Consider the following 26690-nt stretch of genomic DNA (forward strand, 5'->3'; position numbering starts at 1 on the left):
ATGAAAAATGGTTGCTCTTATTTAAATTGCTTAAACAAATTTTAAATCTTTCCCTGTCCTTTTCCATCAAGATGGCAAAGAAGTGATTCAGATTCCGCTAATGGAAAGTTTTGGAACAGAAGTGAACAGAAGATAGTGCCATGGTTTGCTCAAAAATGAGACAGAACATTTTCATTACTCCCGAGGGGCATTAAGAACATGCAAAAGGTGGGTGCATTTGAAGTGACAAGAGAGCTTGGATATAAAAATGAGAGCATACACAAAAATCCCCAACACTAACTATAAGAATAAAACAAACATTTTCCTTGTTCTCTGAACAAAACAACTCAGAAAATACATCAGAAAAAGCAGATGAATAATCTATTCAGTCTTGGTTCTCATCTCCCCGGGGAATTTCGTGTACTCTCTGAATATTGTGGCTCGTCGCATAAGCAAAACATGCATTTCTTAGATGGGGCTTTTCTACCATTTTCTTCTTTTTGTCTATAAACAATTTTTGTTTTTGTGATAGCAAGATATAAACATTAAGATGTCTTCCACTATATAATCAACCCCATAGTTATGATGGTTCTTATCATAATCAATTACTTTGCTTCCCAATAAAACACGTAGTTTCTTTCAAGGCCAAGACAATTTATAAATGCCCAGTATTTAACAATTACTCAACACATATTCAAGTAAAATTCCTAATAACATCAACAGAGATCTTGATAAAGACTTAAAATTGTAAAGTTTGTTATAAAGATCTCATGACAGATAACGGTTTCAATTAGAAAAAAACCATACATTTAACCCTATCATCTAGTCGGACCAAGCCTTATCAGAGAATAAAACAGTCTGTGTTGTCAGTCAATCTGTAGATGCTGTTGACTCCAGCTGAACACGGTGTATTGCTCCTTGCACGTATTCCGAATAAAACCCAGGTATCGAAACAAAGGTTGTGGTGAAGGTTACAGCGACAGGAAACATCTTTTGAAATTTCAGTCCTTCAGAAGTATCACCCATGCCCAAATCAAGGAGGACTCAGTCTGAGCTAAACATCACCCGCCGTTTCGTGGCTCCTCGGGATACCACCAGCCATGGAATAATCCAATAGAGACAGACAGACGGACAAAAATGTATGTACCCGTTTGTATAGATGTGATGTAAGTACTAATTATCTCTTGCATAATGCAATGTTTAAATATTAGGTAACGTTTCTAGACCGTATATGAAATTCTGGATTATGAAGTGTATCCCATAGACATTTTTTCAGCTGTTTCTCTCATCTTCCTAGAACAGAACACTTCGCTGCAAGGAGATTGTAGCAATAGTAATTCCTTGCTAAGAAAAAATATAAACACATTTTATATGATGTAGCTTAATTTATTTTTCATTATTAAAAACTCAGAGTACCTCAACAATTGTATTTCGATATCACTACGTCTTAAAGACAAAAGCGGATGAACTGTATAAAGTAGACAACAGTTTGTCAATTTTGAATCAGAGTATGAAATTTGGAGCAAAATAGGGAAAAGAATTGCAATTAACATTTAAAACCTGACCAGTTCTATAGCCAAATGCTGATTAAAAACAAATATGTTTAAAATCTGAAGCATGTGTCCAGCTCTGCCCTCTTCTCACGTTTTCCCTGTTGGCTTAAATGGTAGATTTGGAAGAAGAGGAAAGAAAATTCCTCTTCACCATCTGTTATCTGACATTTGAAAAAAGTCATTGTTTGCCCAGTAATGAGAGAGTTAGCAGCATTTGGGCTACAAATCATTAGCCTCTAATTTGCAAAGCTGGTACATTTTTAAAGGCAAAACAGATAATGCCCTGTGTAGAAATGGCCACATCACCCAAGATACTGAGCCTCATCCAAGCATTAAAATACAAAACAGATGGAGGAAACCTTCCAAGGGAATATACATAGGGGGAAAAATAGCTGTGAAATATAAGGAAAGAAAACTCTGCCAAGCTCAACAGGACCGTAGAAAGTGTTAATGACCCAAGGATTACCTCTTGCAAAACTAAACGAAAGACGCCACTGTGAAGAAAGGTGTTCTCCTAGCAGAAACGTCTAATCTGAAAATAGCATAGATCAACACGGGATTATCCCCAAAAGATGAAATCGGAAAGTGTTTCCCATCCTAGTTACATCAACTTTCTAACGATCAAGCGTAGACAAAATATCCCAAAGCTGACTTGACAACTTCACAGAATAAGGAAAAAATAAGAAACAAACAGATGTTCTGTGTTGCGGGAGACTTCCTAATAATGAATCAGATGCATTATTTAAGCAAAGGACAAAAAAAAACCAAAAAAGGACCATCTGAAGGTCATTAAATAGATCGCTGTTGTGCTAGGCATTGTGAAAAGACGGAGCATGAGACACTCCTGCCTGGAAGAGTTTAAGCTCTAAAGAGAAATTGGGCAGGAAAGCGGTAGAATGCCAAGTCAAGGAGAACAGTGTCGTAGCAGTGAAACTGACGGGTGCTGGGGCTTATTCCCTCTGCTCCAGGGCAGCTTATCTGGGAAAGGATTACGCGATGCAATGGAAAGGAAATGAGAAAGGAAGGGAAGACGGGAACCACCGCAGAGGATTGACGAGGAAGGGCTGTGGGAACCGCAAAGCAAGGCGGAAGGAAATAGCTGACCTTCCCGAGATGGCAAGGGTTCTGTCAGGGCTAGGGAGAGTTTGCTGAATGTCCAGAGTCCTGGCTTCTCTGGGGCTGCGGCTGCACCCGGGGCTGGGGCCTCTGCCTGGCTTCAGGCTCAGGCTTTCCCAGGGGAGGCGTGATGATGAGGAAGGCAGGTACAAGCTGCGTCCTACCTGGTGCGGATGGTGTCTTAATCCAGTGATGGTTATAGGGATTTGTGGTGCTATGATATATCAGAAGATGATGGGTAGATGGATGGACAGAAGATGAAGATACATATAATCTTTTTTTTATAGCAGAAATAGAAAAGGTAGATCTCATTGACTGCAGTAGAATGTCATTACAACTGCAAACAACATTTGGGTAAGAAATCTGTGAGTAACTTTTGTTGCTGTTTCTGCATTCTGTGTCATTTGCTCATTAACGTGCCCCAAGATTGGTGAAGAGGACAGGCTCTGCAGGTCACGCTTTAAAGCCTGCAAAGGTCCCCTCTAAATCCACACTTCCCACACACCTTAGGCACATGCGAACGTGTCTTGGTGTTCTTACGTGCTCCCCTATAGGGGTACAAACATACCCTCTTGCATTATTGGATTAGCAGATTGCTAATTGTCAGCACCTTCTAAAGAGAATTCCACAATGAAGAAACATTTGCATTACACAGACCACAGGAATTTCTGCATGTGTGAGCGTGAACCAGGCTCCCTGAACGTAAGAGCGACTTGTGTCTTTCTGTTCTTGAACAAGAGAGGCGGTCTGTACGCTGCATGAGTGAAAACGGAATGTGTTTCTTCACCAGACATCCAAAGGGAGTCGAGTGGGAGGGGGGAGTACACAGATCTTTGCCCGCAGGGCTGCGTTAGGAAGGCACCAGGACTGACAGAGAAAATGGCTCTACAGGTGGGGCTCCGTTCTGCACGACAGTCACCTCATTCTCCCCGCGTGATAAAACACCCTGTAAAGGATTAGTTTTAGCTGTTTGGCTCTGGGCAGAGAAAATGTAGTGCGTAAGCTGTGTAAAGTCATAAATTGTTCAGAGCGGAGCTGCGCTTTGCTTAATCACAGTATCTTAACTGTCTCTTGCTCTGAGAGAATAATTTTCTGTATCTTCTGTTGTTTTTTTTTTTTACTTTCTACCTTGGCTGTGGCTCTCCTCTCTCCTTCCTTACTACAGTTTTTATTTGTTTGCTCATGGGGGGAAAGCAGTAGGTAAGAGAAGCCTAATTGAGGCAAGATTAATGCAGTTCCATTGAGAATAAGGAAAAGATTTATTCTCTCCCTCCCTTCCACAGATGTCTTGTTCGGGACTCAACCTCGCCTAACATATGTACCTTTATTCATTTACTTCCTTCGTGTCCTCTGGGAGAAGCCTATCTCCTGTGATTTATTGACTTGGCTGCCTTGTTTGTAGCCACGTTAATAGTAAGATGTATTGAACGCTCCCTTATTAGTCTTATTCTCAGATGCAAGTGAAGGGGGTTTATCTATGTTGAAAAATATGTACATTTGGCTTGCCACAACGAGGAGTTACCGTAAAGAAAATGTTGCAATTGGAGCCTCTGAGCTGGCAAGAAGTGTAAAGGTTTGAAAGAGTGGGATCCAGCAGAGCTGCTGAAATAAAGCATCAAGTCCAGAAGAAATGGGCAGCCTTGTGATCCTGCTCTATGATTTTCTTTCTCTTGTGAGTCCAAGGTGAGAGTCAGCTAACTTCAGCTAACGCTGACAAACATTCGGAAGTGATGGAGGAAGGAAATATTTATTTTAAATAACTGTTTGATGAGAGGCTGTGAGAGGAGATGGGGAGAATACAGGAGTCCAATTTAATTTATATATAATCGACTCAGGCAAGAGGAAGGAGCTCAGGCCAAGCACGGTGTGCGTTGCTTTCTTGCTAACCTTGTACTCGAGACCCTGGTACATCGGAAGATCCTTTACAGTTCTTTCTGGAAAGGACAGCTTTGAAGGTCACGCCATGGCATCACTGGAAAATTTTACTCTGTCCAAGGGACAGACCCTTACATCAACCCAGAATAGGAGTGTCTTTACTCAGTGTCAGATTCAAAAACCTGCCGTTGACGTTAATAAGCTCGAAAGAGGCGTGGGGCCATTTTACCGGACAGCTGTAGTTACAGAAACTGTCTATATTTTTCTATATTCCAAATGACTTTTTCATTTTTACTTTTCAGAAGAGGAAGGCTGCTGTTCTTTGCTTTCTAATATGCAACCTACCCTTGGTATTTCACGACTTCTCACCTTGCCAAACAAAACTCCTGGAAAAAAAAAAAAAGGTGCTTTTGGGGTGGTGTGAGCGATAGCTCCCGTTACTGCTTCCCAAACTGGTCTGAGACTGCCACGGACAGTGTAGGGACCGAGACTACGTTTTAAAAGCTTTCAGCTTTTCAGCTCTGCTTGCCACATCCATATTTTTGTGCCCTTTGCTTCCCTTTCTTTAAAGTGCAAGTTTTCACTTACATTCACTGCTATCACCTTCTCCTCCTCCTGTTACATGGGTTACCCCGTGCTTGGGAACAAAGGATGTGCTGTTTAAAGGACCAGCCTGACTTCCAAGGAAACGAAAGTAGCAATATTTATCTTGCTTTATTATGACTTTCACTTCTTTCAAAGCCAGGCTACTTTTTAACCTGCAGTTTTCTTTTTCAGCCCAAGCTTGTGGTTTTTTTTTATTGAGTTCTCAATTGTCCGTCACTTTCTCCAGTGGAATTCTTTTTCTCACATCTCAATTTGCATAAAATTGTTTTTGGCTTGTAAAACTGTCTCTGAAACACCAACTAAAACATACCGTTATTCGGTGTTGGAAATGGCTTTTTGATATGGGGACTCTTCTATAATTTGTAGAAATCCTAAGGCTCTTTCAGTAGTAGAGGCTTGAGGCTGCCATCAGACTACAGACGGGTACTTACTCCTACTCCTTGTGCCCAAGGGTGTTCTTGTAGCGGAAACTAATGATGAATTCCTCTTTGTGCTTCAGTTTGTAGAGCTTTGTTCAAGATGGTAAGTGTCCAGTTCGTCATCATCTCAGGACATGATGACCTACATTTTTTATAGGGTACTGATGCTACTTCCCTCCTGATTCTGGCTCCAGCCAGTGATTTGACAGTTCATTTGTAAAGAACAAAACCAGACAAAACCCCCCAACCCCACCAGATGCAAGTGATGCTAGCTAAAATGGATGCACGCTCACTAATACAAAATTCCAACTGTTTGTATGTATCCGCTACAATAGATTTAAAGTTCGTCTTCAGTTTTGCTAAGTGATTCCTTGATATTTTTCCTGCCGTCCTGACTCTTGCTAAGGGATTTTCGCTCTCTTTCCTGTTTCTACTTTTCCATTCTGTCTTGGCTTAAGGGTCTCCTTTCCAGTGTACCCCTGGTTCACCCTAGCATGAAAACTATCCCAGACGCCTCAAAACTTTTTACAGAGCCAATGGTGCGCTTATGGATATTCTCTTTTCCTGGGGGACGGGGAGGATTTCTAATAGGATCCTTTAATTATTCTTTTTTTCAATGTTCTTCTGAGCTATCTGAAACTTTATTGGGTAATTATGAGGCCATAAATGCCGATGAGCACTATTATCGATACAGATTTGCCTGTTAGCTCCAGAAACGTAACTCTCCTATGCATTGAGCACATGTCCTTGTTCAAGGAAGACCATTCATACTCCTGCTGGTTTATTTTTTACTGCAGAATGTAAAATGAATCTCAGATCATCGTAAGACAGGTTAAACTCTCTCAGACTGGGATGCTCGGCAGTCCATGGCTGCACGTTATAGATCTCTGTACTCCAATCCTCCAGGTCAATCTTCTGAGAGAGTTTCTGCACCACCTAAAACCAAGCCAAGAAAGCAAACTCGCCCTGTGCATCTCTTAATTCCCTTCAAAACTCCTATTAGTCTGTTTGCTATGGACTAATTTTCTATCATTTGTTTGATTCCCTACATGAGCGCACTGATCACATTTAATACTTTTTGGGGAAAGCAAATGAGATGGCAATTTGGGAGCTATTTCTGAACAATGGTGTTCGTTTTAAAGAAGAAAATTCTGCTGCTGCAAGGAATTAGCGATTGTTTTCAGCTCATGAATAATCAGTAGCGTTTGAAAATGATTTCCACTGATCCATTTCCAAATAACGAAGTGGCATTTCTCCTCTCAGTCTGAGATCAATGCAGAGAATTTATCTTAATCTTTCCTAAACCATCCAACCCCCAAAACTAATAGTCGCAATCAGGCAGTTGGCAGGTCACAAATACCGGCCCTGGGGGGGGGGTTGTCATGACTGTGAGTAAGCAATTTTACTGCTCGACAGATCACCAAGAGACGTTTTAACCTTAGCAATTATTTTTCTCAAGGTCAATGACATCATGAAAGGAGCCAGAAACTTATTTCTTTGGACAATTATAAGCAGAGGTTGTTCTTGTCTTTGATATTTATAGGGTCCCAACCACCAAGAGGCTCGCTGCAAGAGGTTATATGGGTCTCCAGAGCATCTCCGGAGCAAGTTCGGAAAAGTTCCAAAATAGCAATAATCCATGATTTCATTGTGCACGGCTGATTGTTTTTCCTGAAAGAAAATCTCACATGTTTGGCAAGTACCTTTGTGACAAGGAGATAGCAAGGGTTGTAAATCCCTGAACAGCTATTATTGCACAACCAAACCGTGTAACTCATATATATCTCCCCTGGAAATACAGTAATACGCTGCTAAAGTCAGAAAAAAATGGGATTTGGGGCTGCAGTATTTCATTACGTGCTGTACAGCAGAAACTTGAGCCTACTTTTAAGAAATTATTAGGAAATATATCAGTGAGGTATATATCAGTGTATATATGTGCAATATATATACAGTGAAGTGGTCTACTAAGTCACTAAGTGGAAAAAACCACTATCATAGAACGGTTTAGGTTGGAAGGGACCTTTAGAGGTCCTCTAGTCCAACCACTATGTATTTTTGCTAAACAAAATGGGGGACAGAAACACAGCAGTTTCCCACAGAAACAATTTCTTTCTGCCTATCACTGTTCAGGAGTGAAAGGAGAACACAGGTAAGAGGGAAGACTTTGATGAATCAAAAATCTGGTCTACTCTCCTCCTGCCACAGTCCAAACTCGCTTTTCTTTCATGCAGATGGGGGAGTCTCCTCCTTCGGACTAAATCCCCATTGAATTTTGGCTGTCTCTTGGATGTCTGAGCATCTAGTTTCCTTCATCACTCAGAAACAACCACTTGGAGGTAGGCTTTATCTTATTCAGGTGATGGTTGTATGGGATTTGTGGTGCTAGAATTTATCAGAATAGATATGGATAGAAACACATTCTTATATTTTCAGCAGAAAGAGAGAAGGGCTGGTGAGATGTGTCCCCCCCCCAAATGATAATAACGAGATTTAGACACGTAATTATAAGTAATACATAGAATTTTACTTTACCATATTAGAGAAAATCAAATCTGAACAGCTGCCAGGGGAAGATTCAAGGATGACAGAGAAAAGGAAAACCCTATTTCTGATCAGAGGCTGAAAACAAAGGCTGAAAGAGGATGCAGTTTCACTCTCAGCACAGAAGTGGCATTAACTGCATCTGGGGACAGGCTTAATGGAAATTAAAGGACAACATTGGAACAGAACAAATGGCTCCAAGCGGAAAATGGATATGTATAGGCTGGATATTAAGCAAAGTTTTCTAACCGTTAATGTTGTATTGGCATGGAGCAGAATTGTAATCTGATTAGCAGAGTAAGATGAGAGGAGAAGCTTGGCCATATGAAAGACTAAAATGGCCCAGAAGCATCCTTCTAGTCCTATACGTTTAACTCCTGCATGAGGCACACCTAGAACAAAGAAGAGGCCTGTAGGCAGGCTTACCTGCGAAGGAATCGGACAAGAAAAAATGGAAAGAAACCCAAGTAACTCATAAATTTCTTGCTGAGATTTCCTGTTTCGTCAAAAGTTGTCACCCACATTGCAGTTTCATACATTCAGTCCATTCTTTTCATTTTTACAAATCTGATCACAAAGAACCAAACCAGCACACACTCAGTTAAGCGAGCGCATTTCTAAGTTAATTAAAGATGGCAGAGCGAGCAGATACAGACGGTTGTTGATGGCATGAAACAGAACCACTTTTGTTCCACGCGCTTTGCTCTCACCAGCCTGTTTCCCGATTTCCCTCTCAGAGGCCATTAATTTCGTAGCATTATGACTCGTCTTGTACATTTGTGCATTTTAGGTGGCAAGCAATCTTGTTGGATTAGGCTGCTGTAGATTATCATAATTTATTAAAGCTGTTCAGTGTTTTTTAGAGATAATCCTTTTACATTTTATTTCTAAAAAATATATTTGAAAAAATCTATCAAGAATACTTGGATGACTCTTTGCTGAGAAAACTTGTATGAATCTTTGCAATGAACATAAAACTCATAAACTGAAAATAGTCCTTTATACAAATATATAATGACCTTATAAACATGTTTAAACAGCAGTACCCTCAGTGTTTCTTCAATTATTTCCTATTTTTTAGCAAGAAAGACTAAACCTTTTCCTGTCTCAAAAGGAAACAGAGACCAGTTTTTTTACACTGTTTGGGTTTGTTTTTTTTTTACTATTTTTAAATTTTATTTTTTTTTTTTACTAAAAACGTTGGCCACAAGCTTAATATGCCAATCATCTCTTGGCTTCAGATCTTTTAGGGGTTATCTGTTTCCTACCTGATTATCCTTGCAGATTGCATACCTTCGCATTGCTTATCACCTGGATTATTGTCTCTGATCCAGGATTCCCTATGGGACCCCATTCATTCCCTACCACTATCTTTCTAAATGAGCTCTTTCAGTTTTAATGATGTCCAGGTAGTTTTCAAGCTCTCAGCAGATAACCCCTCCAGAAGGCTTGGCTGGAAAGGCGGCAGTTAATCACAGGCAGGGCTGAACCCAGGCTCCCCTAAAAAGGCAGCTTCTCTGTGATAAACTCCTTACCTGCTGGCAACATTTAAATTCTCTGGTCACAGCTATTAAAGCCAGAAGAAATCACTAAATCACCGTGCCTGACTCCCTCCATCAAACAGACCGTTACGTTTCATGCAGTCACCTCTGAACCAAGCCTAGCAACTCGGATACGATGAAAATATGCTTTCCTTCTACAGACACACAAGTTAATTCCCTCACGAGTCGTTCCGTTATGAAATGTATTCATCCGCCTTAGTAAAAAACATCTGAAAGGCAAAGCAAAGGTGCTGTACTGAAAAACATTAGGGACTAATATACAACCCTCCCTGTTAAGGACAACACACTATGAGACAGCGCCTACATCTCAAGCAAAGCTCTTTCCTTCTCATTATTAGCAGGTGTCTTTTTCACACCAGAAACTTGTAATGTTTCTGCGAGCTTCCCAAAATGTGCATAACTGGTAAAGCCAGCACCGCCACTGGTACTTGGTGATTTTAATCTTGAGTAAACCTCGAAAATGACTGCAGCGAGGGCAGAGAACTGCACAGAACTGTTTTGCTTTAATCATCTAGAGAAGATCTTTTCCTCAAGCCAGAGGTTTCAAGGTCAAATAGGTGTCTTCTTATTTTTCAGCTGAGATTGAGAAGGTGATAAAAGAAAGGATACAACTTGAGTCCCATCTCCACACGCTGAAGTAAAGAAGCAATCTTACATCATGGATAAACTTACTGGTTTACAGCTGATGGGTGAGTTTATTCATAAGCTATCGTTGTTCACGCTTCCAGAGATGTTAAATTATAAATGCAGATGAGGGCTGTACTTTAACGCCCAGGAGCAGCCTTTCTAAACCCTTTGCGGGGCTGCTGAACTAAACACAAAGCTTTTATCTCTTAGAATCTCTTGGGGCATATTAATCCTTCACTTGCAGGTTTGTCAGATGAAAAGCAGCTTGAATGGTTTGATATTTTTTTGATTGTGTCTGAAATACTGCCGGTGCTGTACACAAAGCACGTAAAGCTAGCATCAGGATGCCAAAAAGCTGATGTGATGCCTCTTAATTTGCAAGATACCCAGCTGACCTGGCGCTCAGAAAAGCGATGGTTGAGGCTGAGGAACAGCCCATCGCTTGCAGTTCCCACTAACAAGCCCATTAGTGATGGCTGGCAAACAAAACCACTGTGGAATAAGAAATGAGTTTGTCTGGGAGGGTGAGCCAGACAATTATATGCATATACATGTGGGCTACTAGTGTGTTTTACCAAACGTAACACTGGCTAAAGTCACCTTCGTATCAACAGTTCAGTAAACTGCCGACTGAACTATTTGTGAGTGCTCTGAATGGCTTCCTTCGAGGAGACGTTTTCTAAGACACAACGTAGCTCTCTGTGAATGGGAAGATTTCACGTTATCCCCTCGCTTTCTTCCCGTCCCCTCTCGACTATTTGTGTATGCAGTATATAATGTGTACTGTTACCAAAGTCAAGCTGTGCGTGAGGTTTGGGGACGGCGCTGGGCTTGGCTCTGTGCTCCGACGCCTGCATGGCTTTTCCTCACTGTGAGAGACAAAATACGGGCTGGACGGGACGACGGTTTGACGCAGCAGGGCATTTCTTATGCTTTTATGCTAGTTTGATCCTACAAATCCTTACTTTATAAAGCAATGTTCTCCCATATAAGTAGCTTTGAGCACTCAGACGATAGATGATTCATTATCTGAGCATCAGATCCACATTTTCTATAGAACAAAATGGGTCACTGTAATTTTTTCTGGTAAGTCTTTCACTCGACAGATCTACACCAAAGGTGAATTTGCTTCGCTGGGTTTAAGAGGGAAGCCTGCTTTTCTATGCCAAGTACTTTGCCAGCCATTTTTAAAGCTTATCGTACTCAGGTATTCTACACAAAAATGACACTGATTTTTTTTCAACAAAACGGGAGAACAGCAGCCTGATTTAATGCAATCCCTGCAATGCCTCTTTTGAAACACAGACAGGATTCTGAGTTGTTGAGATTGTTCTGGTTCTGAACAGCTTAGTGAGTTTTGAAAATCTATTACTCAAATCTTTCTTTGCTTTTAACTTAGTTTTCACCCCCTTTTTACATGAAATTTGTCAAAAAGAAGGCAATATCTTTTAAAGTATTTCTAGAAGGAAAACTTGACCGCTGTTTTCTACCTAGTTCTGAAGTCAGGAAGACAAATAGGAACAGCGGGCAAGAAGTCAAGCCCTGGAGCAGCGTTTAGTTCTGTTCTGTAAGGAGGCAGAGAGGTAATTTTGTGCTACAAGGAAGCTTTACTCCATTAGATACTGAAAGATACCATTCCATTAATGGCAACATCAGATTTTCAGACAGCCATTTGTACATTTGTTCATTTTCACACGTTGGAGTAGTTCCACCCTCAGTGTGAAAGTACAAAAAGTGCTGAAAACTCATCTTAAGCCTAACCATTTTCTTCTCCACTTTCCCACCAGCAACCCAAAAGAGCCATAGCTTGCTTCAGGCAGAGTTAGCCACAAATGTGAAGGGTGAAGGGACCACATATTCACCATCATTGTATGCAAGTCGCTTGGGACCCTTGTGTATTCTGCAGTTATATAAATGTGTAAGAAAGGGGAAAATACATAATAAATCTCATTGAAATGAGTCACTAATACGTGAACATACAAAATTAATACATTGTCAGGATAGCAAGAAAAATACAAGAACAATATCATTAAACTCCTGCAGAACACTAGAGACTACGTAGGGACATAAAAGAGTTCACATTTCACATTTTCCTATTTCAGTTTTACATTTTACATTGGTTATTAACTTTAAATAGTTTACAGTAAGAGAGAGGAAAGCAATAAGATGGACAGGAGGAAGAAATGAAATGACAGACTGAAGAAAAAACCTCGTTAGTGATTTACACTGGTTCGATACGCCCATGAAGGAATGTGCGTGTTCTTTTTGTGTTTTAACTAACTCACTCTGGAAGTGAGTGCTGACTCTGGAAATCTCTCCTTCTGTCTTTTTCCCGGGGGACACACATATCTGTAGGTCAAGTAAAGAGGTTCTGAAGAACTACATCAACAAGGAAGCAACGCAGAAACCGAAACCTGACCCAACATTCACTCATGCCCATTAATTATGCAATTCATTTTGTACTGATGTAAGTAGATCCTTAATTGTGAAGTAACTTGTGTCTAGGGAAAAGGAGTGGAAGAGACTGTTACGTCCCTGTAGACAGCAGCTGATGATACAGTGAAGAGATGGAGAGCATGAGAGATGCAAAGCCTCAAACAGTCTGAAATTCAGGAGCAGCGGAGATACCCGGGGAGAGGAGAATACGGACCTCAGGAGAAGAAATTATTTTAGAAGCATGTATATATCTGAATTTGACCCATATTTATATCTGACGGGACATTGGACATAAAAGGAAATTTCTGTGATGAGGAGTGGAAGGTTGTCATCAGGCCATGGAAAAATCTCTTCACGAATTCATTACTTCCATGTTGGATTTCAGGAACAGAGGAATGTAAGATCAAACTAACTCATATGCTGCAACTCTTAAAGTAGCTTTTTTAAAAAAAGAGAAATAATATCTCTCCTTTTTTTTAAAAAAAATGTCTTGCACAGAGAGTTATGAAAAGTTCTGGATCAGATTCTGTGGTCAGCAGCTCAAGCAGCTTAATATGGTTAAAATATGATCAAAACTCCAGGTGAGATTTTTCGAAAGAGAGTTCAGATTCCTCCGTGTATGTGTGTGTGCTCGAGTGGCTGCAGCATGACAAACACCCAACCAGCAATGGCTAGCGTTATGAAACGGCTGAAATGGAGGATAGTGACAACCTTCTTCGGGGCAGAACTCCAGCTGAACCACAGTGAAACATCACCGTCACTGCAGAATTAATTACACTGTGCCGGTCATTGTAAACGTGACACTTAATACCAAATTATAGATGCTATTCGAAAGAATAGTATCCTGGCTTTAGACTACCTTGGTCTGAGCTCTGCCTCTGGTAACCTTCTGTATGAGATGCACGTAAGATATATATGTATATACGAGGCTGGCAACAACAGTCCACCGGGTCTGAACATCTCCCGTGAGTCCGGGAAGGCAAACAGCATTTGAACAGGCAGCAGCCCAGCAACTAACAAACAGGACGTTACTCTGCATCTCATAAATCTCCGTGAAGTTCATTTATTCTCTTCTGCGAAAGAATAACTATATGCGAAGCCTCTTCTTGCCAGTTATTGTAGCACTAGACAAAGCGATTTAGATGTGGAAGCTGCTATTAATAGCAGCGAACAAGCTACTAATTGGATTGTTATGTAATGGCATTGTTGTGAAACCGACTTTGGGTTTGACACCTTCTGTTTTCTAAAAACAACATTAAAAACCCCAAACAAATCCATGATTAGCAGTACGTACCATGAAACAAAGAATAAATAATTACCAATCTCTCAAAAATCAAATAGGATTAAAAAGGGGAGAAAAAAAAATCCATTTTTTCTGTATTCTAATAGAAATGAGGTGGAAGTGAATCATTCAAGAGATCTGCTGTTCAAAGGGATACTTTAAAGTAAATTTCTTTAATACCTGCCCTGCGAATACTGACAAAGAATTCAGTGTCCTGTTTCTGCAACTTGTGAAATCTCAGAAAGATTTTTTTCTAGCAAAAAAAATGGGCTTTGAATGAGTACAAACAGAATATTTAGGGAGGAAGAGCGACCAGGAAAGATCTCTGTGACACGCGCTGATGTAAATCACGTGCTAGGATTAGGCATGGATCTCTACTTTTGTAAATGACAATACAGATGTACCTATGCAATTTGACATTTTTTAAGCAACTTAAAAAAAAAAAAAAAAAGGAAAAAGAAGAGAGAAATAAATGGGGATGGCATTTTTGTTCCCTGCCATACAGAAGGAGAGAAAATTGCACTCCATTAAGAGAGAAGCTTTTATCTGGGGTGGCCCTTTGCAGTGCCTCTATTCTTGGTTGTTCTGGAGGCCGGAGAATCACTAATGCAACGTACAGCACCAGGAACTCCTCTTCCTCATGAAACCTAACTACCGTCCTCTAGTGAGGTTATTTTCCTTTTGATACATCAAACGCAGCAGCATACAGAGCCTATAAGAAGCAGGATCCCTCCAGAGGTTTCTAGTTATATGTATGCAATAGTATTTGAAGGCATGAAAATTCTTGGTCAACACTGCACAGCTCTAATGCCTCTTGGTTTAATCTTTGACCTTGAAATTACCTCTCAACACGCACAGTGCCAGCAACTGTTGTTTGATCAGCGTTATCTATAACCTTTTGTTGCCGAGGTAAATTAAGGCTGTCACTCCAGAACTACTTCCTTAATGAAGGAGCCCGGGATTCTCACACAAGCAATCCAATGAACGCTTCAGCTGCCTGTCTACAAACACACATCCTCAAGCCCGTGCAGAGAGATACATGAAGTTGCTTCCAATTGAGTCACCTCTTAAACTTCAGGAAGCTATGAGAGCGGTAGCAGCAGCGTGGGAGGAAAGCAGGGTGCGGTGGCAGCATCGTGACCCGCACGTAAAGGAATTTAGCCCCTGACACAGAGAAGGGGTACAGCAGCGTGCGCTGCCCTGCAGGAGCCAGGCACAGCCTGCGTACACACACCATCACATGGATCGCCTCTGTCATCTGCGGCAGTCTTGCAGCTGGTAGGATATTTTGGGTTATGCTCCTTTTGATTGTTTTTTATCTGGCAATGGACACTACTCAGCCATGCTGACTCCATGTTATTTTCTGCTCCCTGTCATTTTACACTGTCTAGGTGATGATAAAAACCCTGGTTTACCCAGTACAGTACATTAGGAAGGGCTTATATCAATAAAGGAAAACTCTACTTCAGTTCCTTCATTGTTAAAGCACCCAGAGGAAGCAGCCAAAGGGCTTACAGAGATTTGATGTCCCAGCACCACGGTCATTGCAGCAAGCATGCCTAAAAAGCCGTGATAACTTAGGATTCAGCAACTGTTGAAAGGAACAGGACATTATAGAAAGCAACCAGGAATTTGGGTGGTCCAGATGTCTTCCACATGTATTCGGTTAATTATCACGAACTAGAATATCTTACGCATTATATGTGTGTGTACACATATAAGTCAGTATGCATAAATAAATATATATATATTCAGACTATTAACCTCATTAGGATATTTCGGAATCACCACGTGGCAAATAATACCAGAATCTTCTCCAAAAATAAAGTATCGGCATGCTTTCCTACTCCTACACATCAGATGAAACGAGTTTTCTCTTATCTCTTCACTAGCAGCATAGTCTGCCTGTATTGTTACTGCTCTTCTGCAATCTCACTTGCGCGAGGAGGAGGAAGGATACAGCAGCTCCCCCAAGTAGTAACGCTATTTCATGTTTCTGTAGTGGTAGTACCAGAGGGTTCCAACAGGACACAAACTTGCTTTGTCACCCATTTCACTGCAGGACAGAGTTCATCAGACTTACAAAGTTCATTCACGGTCCTATGATTTCTTAATTATTGATTATCCTGAATTTATACTGGTATGAATTTATACTTTTAGAATATTTTTAAATACTATCTAAATCCTTAAATGCTGTTTACATTTTAAATACCTTAAAAATAGCCAGAAGTTACCTTTAAATGATGTTTTAATATGGGAGATTTTTTCCTAGGTCTGATGTCACTTTTTCCCCCCTGCAATACTGTTTTTTTCCCCCCTTTGCACGGCCTACCTGCAGTGATAGACCCTCCAGTTGCAACCTGCTCGCCGTATATACTGCTGATCACTGTCCTTCCCAGGGTATGGCAACCCAAGCTTTTTCGTTGGTGAGTGCATGTAATTATTGTCTATCTATTGCCTATTAATATCTGTTACCATTTCCTGCTGGGTTTATTTACACTTCATTTCACATGTCGGTTATACTTCAGTTGATTTCTGGCTGATTTTCTATTATTGGTCGGTCATATTTTAATTGATATCTGGCTGATAATTGGTTTATGCTGATGGCCAAAATAAATGAGAGAAGTAAGTGGACCAGTAATTTCCAGTGATAATTTTGCAGTCAGACTACTTGCTCACACGAAGAAGTAGTTTGTTTGTGACACCACTTTGATGCTATTTTGGGAACCCAGCTATCAGAGTGTTAAAACCCCAGACTCTTCCTGGGCCTTCTGGTATTGTTGTTCACAGGAAGAAACACTTAGCTAGGTCGTGACTACAGCATGGCTAAGGCTGGGAGAGAAAAGCCTTTCACGGTGATTAAGCTATTTAGGTGCTCGTTTCTCCTTTGTGGTACTTAGCCCTGGAAGGTGGAATCACAGAGGGAAAATACGAGCTGAAGGAAAGATGGTTTTCCAATGGAGAAACCGAGAAGCTACGTCTCTGCAGGATACCATCCAGGAAATAACTTTTGTTTTGTTTTGTTTTCCTCAGGATTTTACCAGGTTTTGTTTTTGTTGTTTGTTTTGTTTTGTTTTTTAAGTAAATGGAAAGACCTCCCTGCAATTGTGAATGAGAAAGATTCTCCAGACAGAAGTCAGGATGGGGAAGGAGCTTACCTATAGCTTGTGCCATCTGGAGGAGACCGTACTGAATATTCACGTATCGTGAGGGTAGAAATCAGACTGGACACGAGTAATTCCTGTTGACCTTAAACTGCCACGCTCCTGCAGTACAGACTGCGGCTTTCATTGCACTTCTGGTACTGTTCTATGCCAATAACCAGCACTATGAGGTGTGGTAAAATGTCTTCAGGGGAAAAAAAAAAACACAAAAGAAATAGAAAAAAGATAGTTGATTAAATCTGGTGATTAATGTGTTAAATCAGTATTTACAGCCAAAACAACTAGTAAAGGTATACATAAAGCACAAATGAAAACATTGCATATGTCTAATCATTGCTTGGGGTATGAATCACACTATATTTCACAATAATCACTAGAAAAATATTTACTTGAGCCAAAGCTTAGGTCAGGAGATGAATCTCATTCAGCAGGTTTCTATGCCCCGTATTGGCCATCAATTTTGCTTGAAATAAAAATTATAGTAGCACATCCATCATACCTCACAGTTCCAAGCGAAAAAAACTAGTGCTCCAAGCGTGAAAAATTCCTTCTGGTTAATTCTACAAGTTACTTAGTGCTAATACATTGCAAGGAAGATAGTGGTGTAAAGCTGATAAAGACCCAGGCTGAGTTAAAAGTTCCTCCCGGTAACACAGCACTTCCGAAAGCTAATTGCAACGCCTTTGTTTGCTAGAATCTCGGAAACAATGGGGTGTCCATCCCACCCGAACCTGACTCATCTGGTTAGATGTCCCACTGTGAAATGCCTCTCCATTTCAGCAAGGGGATGGTGAAGGACCCAAGTGTAAGCAAGAAGCAAGCGCTCTGCGCTTTAACGTACACCTGGAGAGAAGGTAGGCAGAGAACTGACAGGACCATCTTTAATTTGCACAGTAAACAGAGAACGGTAAAGATCATTACAGTAGCCTTTTGGACCATAAAAGCAGGGAGAACAAATATCGTCTTACATACAACTGAAACACAGCGGTCACATTCACAGCTGTGCCTTTATCAAGATCTTCCGCGCTACAACAATAAATGTTCTGTGGAGCTCGAGATAACATGGTAAAGGAAAATGTTGGGAACTGCTGGCACTCTTGCAAATGATCACAACAAAAACAAAGGAAAAGGGGTTTCTTGTATTACCGATTTACATTTTGCAAAGTAACTCCACTTGAAAAGGAAACCGAAACTTCCCTTATTCAAGTACTTTTGTTCCAGTGAGCTGATTTAGACCATTTGCACTTCATTCAAGGAATCATTTTTACTTGATGTTTTTTGGCCAGTAAAGGAGAATACATATGCTGCTCTGAGTGTTCCGAGCTATGCCGAGTGCAGTGTGTGAAGATGTAAGAAATGGCATTCTGACAAAGTTAAACTAGCCTACAGGCTAGCTGTTTGGAAGTTGTACATATCTTTATTCTTATTTCCTTTCATTTTTCTCTTACTTTTAGCACTCCCTGCTGTCTAGGTCACGAAATCAGCTACTGCATTTCTCTTCTACTTATATTTAAAGCCTCCGCAAGTCTTAGAACTGTGTTTTTCTCAAAAGTCAGCCTTCTCCCCAGCCAACACTCTCTCAACACTAGCCTCTGCACTGTTTTTTTCAGGATCTTCCCCTTTGCTGACCAAATCTTTTCTCCCCTCTTCCATTCAATCTGTCCAAACTATTGCCATCAAAATATTCTCCTTTTCTCACCACTGTGAGAATGTTCCCCTACTTCAGAAACCTCAACACTGATTTATTTCCCCCTTAGAATTCAAGCCTGCCTCTTTTCTTAGCTCTGATTAACTCCATTACTGCTTCGTTCCAACCTCACCTCCCCTTGGAAAGCCTTTTCGTCTCCAGTGCTGGGAATGCCTGTGTATGGGAAGCAGGGGACATTGTTATTAATTCCTTCTTTAACTTTCTTCATCCAAAGGATGCTCTGAATCTAAACTGTATGGTAGTCAGTATCACTTCGAGTCACCTGCCTCATTTGTTTTAGGAAACGCCTGGAAATATTTACAAAACAATCACCAAAAAGCGATCAGAATGAAGATTCAGCACGACTTCGACGATTGCATGGGATTTCTACCAATGAATAGAGATGTCTGGAACTTTTATTATCTATCCTTGACTTTCGGTCCCTGGTTAGACCAGCCTAGGGTTTGCTCCTCACCGTGATAACTGGCAATAATACCCAGCAGGCTTCTGGATGACTTAGGAATAACTGAAGCACATCGTGTTACTCCCATTCCTTTTCACTGCCTCTTCCTGTTCCAGCTCTTACGGGAGCTGTGGTACAGGATTCATAAGTCCAGCACGTAGTCACGGTGGGTTTGTAGCGTTTTGGAGCTGACTGCATTCTCCGATGCCTTTATGGAGCTTGCTTAATGCAAGGGGAGCACAGCAGATGAGCGAATACAGACTCCTGTGTGTTCTACTTCATTTGTAGACCTGTGAGCTTCTACCGAGAATGTCAGCCAAGATCAAAGGTAATTCATAATCTTGATGATATTGAGGTTGGCATAGCCACCTTTTCCAGATGCATATATTTCTCTTTAATTTATATGAGAAGGTAACATTAATATCAGACCTCTCACCGCGCCAAAGAAATGCATGTATTTCTCAGAGTCTATCACCACTGAACCAAAAGTAACAAACCCCTGGGAACTCTGGAAGGAGATATATTTATCCTTTCTGAGCCATCCAATCATACAGGGCTCAAAGCTGGTGCTACAACTACCAGAAACATTTGGAAGGCAACCACAGGAATCAATCAAACAAAACACTCGACGAGCGGTACGAAGAAGCTACAGAAGCACATCGGAGCCAGCACTTGATCGTCAGGATGTCCCTTCTCCGGTCCTTCAGCTTCTGCCGTGCGTGCCGCCTCCTCCAGCACACCGCCTCCAGAATTGCGGGGCTTTTTGCTCACGCGTTGGAGACCTGACACCTCCCGAAACTCTGCAAGTTAGGCTGCAATGACCCTAAAGCCGCGTCTCACTTAAACAATTGATCTGCTTATATTTGCCAATGCTAGTTTCCCTGAAGTAGTGCAACTGCTCCTACACGTGAGATGAGCATTGTCAGTAACACATCTATACCCCTGTACAGACAAGATTTCATGAGCCATTTTCCAAAAGTAACGGGAGTTTCTGGGGTCTGATCAGGTTAGTTTTGTTGTTTCTCTTCCTTTATCCTTCCTTGGAAGGAGATTTGTCAACGTAATATACCTCCCTGGCATCTTACCTATGACTGATTCTTCTACGTGGGAGATCTCTTTCCCACTCCTCCTCAGGGAAGACTGGGGAGGAATTTATTGGGGTCTGGGTCTATATGAGTTTCAGAGAAATTTGTAACAGTGACGTTTGTATTTGTCACATCTATGTTTCAGACCAGACCTGGGTTTTGTTAATGTTGGCAGCTCTGAACAAAGAAAATCTTCAAGTTATTAAAAGCAAACTGTGTTAGTCAGCTGATGGGGAGAAAAATCCAGACCACATTAGTGGCATCCTGGAATCATGCAATTTTAATTCTTGAAATTAATTTCAAATATACTTTTGCTGTATGGAAAATTTTCACAATTTTATTTCTTTTTTTTGTGCTTGTTCCTCACTGTACCGTCTAACTGCAACATAACTCTGCATATGAGCGTGCACCCCGATATATAGTTATTGACAGCATTTGGGAGATCAGCTCCTGGGTTTGTACGTAGCAAATGCGGAGAAGCAGTTTACAGCCCATTGGGGTCTTACAGAGTTCAGTCTGGGGGCGCTTGTGGCTCTAGTGCCCAGAAGAAAAGCACAGTCTGGAAAAGATCTTCTCTGTCGTGTCTGCTTAAGAATATTTACAGCTCAACTTATCCAAGCTGTTATCCTTACCACGGGCACAGGGTGATCTACTGACAGCAAGGAAATGAATGCCATGAACTTCAGCCGCTACTGGGATAAGTCCTTATTCAACTCATATAGGAAGGGTGCTTTGCCTACAGATGAATATAACTGATGAGGAAACCAGTAACAATCCAGCTGGTCAATGGCTCAATTTTGAGAAGGAGAAATATCCCCTTCCCTTTTAAAAAAATATATTGTTACACTGCAGTAATGCTCCTAAATGTTACAGTTTATAATACCTTTTTACTGAAGCATTCTGGGCACGTTCAATTAATCACTGGTCTTTCCTTAGTTAAATCAGAGGATTCAAAATGTTATTGCTCAGAGCAGTGGTGTTTGCTGACTTTGTCACTGAATTCCTGAATTTGGCATCCCACTGACATGGCTTCAGTCATTAAATGCACAAGAGAGCAACCTTCTGCATCCTCTTCTGTGTTCTGCTCTTCCTTCTCGCCTTTCAGTCCTTGCTCCATCGACTAATTAATTCACAGCTTGAAGTACCTTTTTTTTTTTTTCGTAGTTTGAATAGCTATTGAATAATCTATTCATTCAAATCCATGTCATGCAAGTCAGTGGCAGAAGGTATAATTCTTGGAGTGTTGCTGACTCTGCTACTTGCTTGTAAGAAGAGCTCTGTAAATAACATCAGATTTCGTTCACTAGGAATTCATAAAAAATAACCCAGCTCAAAATTAAAGCGCATTAAAAAGAAATCTCTCTCTTCAAAAGCATTATTTTAAAGGAACATGCTTAATTTTAAAACCCTTCAAATAAAAACGTATTATTCAAAGTTGTGAGATGAAACTTGTGTCTTGTTAGAGCATTTCTGGTTCCTTTCCAATGCAAACAAATTAAAACATCTCAGTTTCGCTAAGCCTGCATTTTTGTCCTTGCTGCGTAAAGAAAAAACAAATGCATTGATTTTTCACCTAGTTCTCCCTGTAGTGCTTCTCGAGGTAGGAGTTAAATGGCCAGCAATGGCTCCTAGTCTGTCAGGAGTAATGCTTTTTTAGGGCAGAGAGAAGTTTCAGTCTCCTGCATACCAAGAGCGTGACAGAATAACTGAGCTATCAAATCAGTTACTCTGCCAACATCTTTCTGATTCACTGAAAAGTCGATTAATCCTACGTAAGAGTGCTCCAGCAGGAGAAGAACAGCAAGCACACACGCTGCTGTGGTCAGGTAGTAAGGTGCTTGCCAGGAGTGTAAATAATGGATAATTAATTAATTTTCTTTGGGGAACCTTCAAGGACCTACTTCTCAGAGTGCTTATGCACACATGGTGGAATGAGTGCAGCAAGGGACTGAGCAGGATTGCTTCCCCGCGGAAAGAAAACAAGCCCTGGGTCAGGTTGCTCAGCAGCTCCACTGTGGCTCTTTGTGACTCACTGGAGACCTGGGGTGTCTGGGACTGGCACTGCCTTCTGGAGCCAGCACTGATCAGAAGGCCTTTGGGAGGGAGCTGCTCCGGCAGAAGACATTAGGACACACGTCGGACCACCATCATCGCTTGGAAATGACAGGCTACAACGAGCGAGTCTCTGCCATGCCGACCAGGTGATGTTACCAGTGCTTCTGCCCCCCCAGACTTTATTTAGGAAAGTCCAACGGCTCCGATGGGAAAACAAACGAGAGAGAAAATGCATGGTGCAACAGATAATTCGGTACTGACCTGAAATCTGTTGTCTCCAGGTCAAACTATTACAACGAACTGCAAACCCGTATATTGTCATCTTGGTGCTTTCTCACAGTTGATCCTTTTCTAAATCCTGTTCTTGCATCTCTCCTTGTTTCCACATATCTTTTCATTGATCAACCTGTCTCCATTTTTCCTGTTGTCTTCAGGTATTCGTTTTTCTACCCACTTTCACATAGATTATTTTTGTTTCCAACCCTAACTACTGCTTTACTTTCTTTCAATTTCCCTTTACTTCTTTTTCTTAGAAGTAGTTTTCTCCCTTTGTTCTTCCCTCTTTGTTCTTGTCCTCTTCATTTGTTATTTTTCTGTGATTCTCCATTCGTATTATAAAACTAATTTACTCCCTGTCTCTCTTCTCATCTCTCACTACAGAAGCCGGGTAACTCCATCAGCCACAGGTCCATCGGTCTCATTTCCCCTTTCCATCTGCTATCTAACACCTCTCCCTTCCTCTCGCTCCCACACAGCACTCGCTCTTCCGTTTTTGTTCCTAGTTTGACATCTCTCCTCTGACTCTTTCCACGGTACTCCTACCCGCCACCCTCCCTGCCGATCATGCTGGCAGAAATGTTTTGCTTTTGTGCTTCGTCCCACAGATCTCAGCCTCCTTCACTTCCTCGATGCTCTTTAGATCCAGCCCACAGCCACCTTTGCGGCCAGTTCAGGGACGTCTGTTGTGCATTATCAATGTGAGCCTCTGCGGAAAAACCGATGATACTTTCAATGCGCTGTTAAGGAGGCATTTGGATCTCATTTTAAATCAACAAGGTAGGGATATTTTATCGATCGAATTACAGTTTTTCAGCTTTACTGCAATAATGTACCTGTAACTGCTTCAAGGTTTTCAATCAGTTGTCCCAAGGCAATAAGCGCTTTGCCACAAGAATACGTGCAACCTTGGGAAGGACCGAGGATTTCTGTTCAAGACCATCTGGTCATAAAGCCTGTATTTATCTAAACCCAGGATTACTCAGGTTTTCAGGCCATTTTCTGTCTAGACCTCTGCTGTAAATGGCTGTTGCATTTGTTCACGAACTAAATATACAGTATTCCTAGCAGTCCTCGTAACGAGAAGTCTACGCGAATGACCTTTTGAAAGCTCTCCGACTCCTTCAAAACATAAGCAAAATGAAAAGCTGTATTTGCAAGATCAGAAATAAAATGAAAACCTCACTTTGGCTGCCTAAACATAAAGCCACGTGAAGCAAAGACCTTGCTGAACAGAAAACTCTTAAAATAAATACCATTTCCTTCACCACTATAAATGTTGTTTCAGATTCTGAAGTTGAATATATCCCTCGTCCCTCTGAGCTGTAACGTTCTGTTAAACTGCAGGAACTTTAGGGGAACAGCTCTTCAATGTCTTACAGACTCCAACTGCTTACAGCTCTCTTAAAAAAAAAATTCTGCAGAAGAGAAACACACCCTGGAATATTTTTTAAGCTTTTTTTCCTGTTGTTTATTCTTGAGATCTGAATTTCTGCATCCAGTTGATCAGCCACAGATTAATTGTTTCTGTGGTCTTAATAGAAACCTGAAGCTCTGACCAGCTTTTCGAAGTTAACCTCGTGGGCCAGATCCTTGGCTGCCATTCTGGCTGCTTTGGTCTGCTCGGGAGGAATTTGGAGAACGTATGGAGTGCTCAAAGCGAGCTACACATTATGGTTTTGTTCCAGCTTGAGAGTTAACAACTTTTAAGAGATGATTGTTGTAACAAGAAAAAAAACCCTCTGAACTGAAGTGTTTCCAAGCTATTCATCACTTCCGCAGTATGTCTCCTTATGGAAATTCTCCAAGTCCTGTGATACTGAGCTTGTAAACAATTATTTTCTTTCCGTAGCTCCCATAATAAAATTAACGTGTGGTATTTCTGTCAGAACTCCTTGGCCCCTTCTCGGACTTTTTTTTTTTTTTCACAGATTGGGAAATGGGAAAAAACCCAAATGGATTTTAAAAAAAAAATAATCTCCATTTGGATCATGCATTCTTATGTCACTAAAAAACCCTGCAACAACAACAGCAAGAAAAGAAAGTGAATTGACTTTACTGAACGTTTTTTGATTAAATAATAAATGTATGGCAGAGTACTAACAGATATCTTGGCTGAACGCTTGCTGTCGGAATGTGCTATTAGGAAAAAATGACATAGGAGAGGGGAATATGTTTAATTTTTGAACGTCTGTGTACATCTAGGTAAGGAACCCGGCAGTCTTGCCCCCGTGAATACAATCATCAGACCACTCTGGGGTTTCAGTACTGCTGATTGTGTTATTTATGCAGATACATACAAAATCATGCACAGCTCGCATGTTATATTTTTGTTAGAGGGAACTAAAAAATATGCTACTGTTCTGAACACTTTTTAATGCATGTTCCCGTCACTGATAGAATGGATTCATCCTTGGTTCAATGTAAATTTGCTGGTCTAAACCAAAACGCCCTCCGGTCTTTCCGCACTCGCACTGCTGCACATAACGTTTCCCTGGAGGGGAACTTACAGAGTAAACGCTTTGTACTTGCTCACAAATTCCAAAGGCTTCCTTCGCTGCCGCCTTTACGCCACGGATCTGACGTGCAGCTGCCTCACCCAGAGGAAAACTACCCTCGTGCACAGGCTCACACGTTCACACTGTACGCACGTGGGCGTTCACCTTAGTTTAGCAAAGAATTGGCAAGTTTTTAACTCTTCCAACAAGATCACAGATCTGGATCTGGATTCTAGAAACTCTGGAGCTTTAAAGAAACCTTTGTGGACGTATTTTGTACGCCTGTCTCCTCACGTAGCAAAATAAGGACTTAGATGCTTTAGGCTGCCTACTCGGACTCAAGCTGCGTGCTGCCTTTTAGAGCAAAGCTCTAGCTGTACTGGCAAACTCATACTCAAGGCTTTAAATGTTTAAAGCGCTGTGCAGATGTTACTTTAACTCATTACATATCTCGCCACCACTTAGTCTGTCAGAAAGGAGTAAACACAAAACAACATGGCTTGCCCAAAGCGAAGCAAATAATCGTTGACAAAGCCCAGGCTGGAAATAAGGGTGAAGTTACAAAGGCGCTGGTGGCACGCACGCATTTGAAAAGCTTTTTAAAGGAAAAAATTCAAAGTTGGGCGTTCTGGTTTTGAAAATTGGTATAGTTCTAACAACTAGCATTGCTTCATCTGCCACTGTTGCTTCAGCTTTAAATATTTTAGAAAAGGAAATCTCATGGATAAACCTAAACACACATTTTTCACTCACTCCCCAAAATTCCAACACGCAAACGCTTTATTTAATTCAACAGCGTTTTTAGTATTGCTTCCAGAAACATTACAGCAATTATGTACCAAACACTTCAAAATCAAATGTGTGTATGGTGTCTCGCAGAATCATCTCTTCAATTCCAACAGAATTCAGGTGGCCTCATAACCTCTCATTTTGTGTTCGTTTGTGGTCTTCGCTGATGCGGTTGCGTGCTATTTTAACAGAGGGGCCAGCCCTTATTTGGGACAGAATGAGCCCAAGGTCAAAGCACCCAAACAGCTGTTTACCATTACATTTTATCACCGCACACGCGCTCTCTGCTTTGCGTTCTCAACCCTCCCCGTCTGCCTGTGCTGCAAACACGGCACCATTCCCATCTCCTGCCGGTGTTGGGTTTGGCGCGTGCGGTGCACGTACATCTCAACATCCCCTTAAAGCTATGGCCGAGATCAACGTCCCTGCCTTCCCCCGAGCTGCTGATGCCTCAGTGCCTTCCACTGTCAGCGATTCTGGAGGCTGAGGGGAGACCTTATCGCTCTCCGCAGTGGCCTGAAGGGAGGCTGTAGCGAGGTGGGGGTTGGTCTCTTCTCCCAGGTCACTAGCGATTGTGTGAGAGGAAACGGCCTCAAGCTGTGCCAGGGGAGGCTTAGATTGGATATTAGGGAACATTTCTTCCCTGCCAGAGCGGTCAGGCCCTGGCACAGGCT

At 41.4% G+C, this 26690-nt stretch overlaps 2 long non-coding RNA genes across 2 annotated transcripts; both read left to right on the forward strand.

Annotated features, from left to right (window-relative positions):
* Nucleotides 1-817: 817 nt before the first annotated feature.
* On the forward strand, nucleotides 818-7329 carry LOC135313301 (uncharacterized). Its single transcript, XR_010372919.1, has 3 exons — nucleotides 818-1118; nucleotides 2939-3002; nucleotides 7092-7329. It is a non-coding gene; the product is annotated as an uncharacterized LOC135313301 (long non-coding RNA).
* A 2907-nt stretch (nucleotides 7330-10236) lies between these two features.
* On the forward strand, nucleotides 10237-24832 carry LOC135313187 (uncharacterized). The gene is made up of 5 exons (XR_010372816.1): nucleotides 10237-10343; nucleotides 12637-15277; nucleotides 16338-16425; nucleotides 17858-18017; nucleotides 23338-24832. It is a non-coding gene; the product is annotated as an uncharacterized LOC135313187 (long non-coding RNA).
* The last annotated feature ends 1858 nt before the right edge of the window (nucleotides 24833-26690 follow it).

Source organism: Phalacrocorax carbo, chromosome 4 (assembly GCF_963921805.1).
Source record: "Phalacrocorax carbo chromosome 4, bPhaCar2.1, whole genome shotgun sequence".
Taxonomy (NCBI): domain Eukaryota; kingdom Metazoa; phylum Chordata; class Aves; order Suliformes; family Phalacrocoracidae; genus Phalacrocorax; species Phalacrocorax carbo.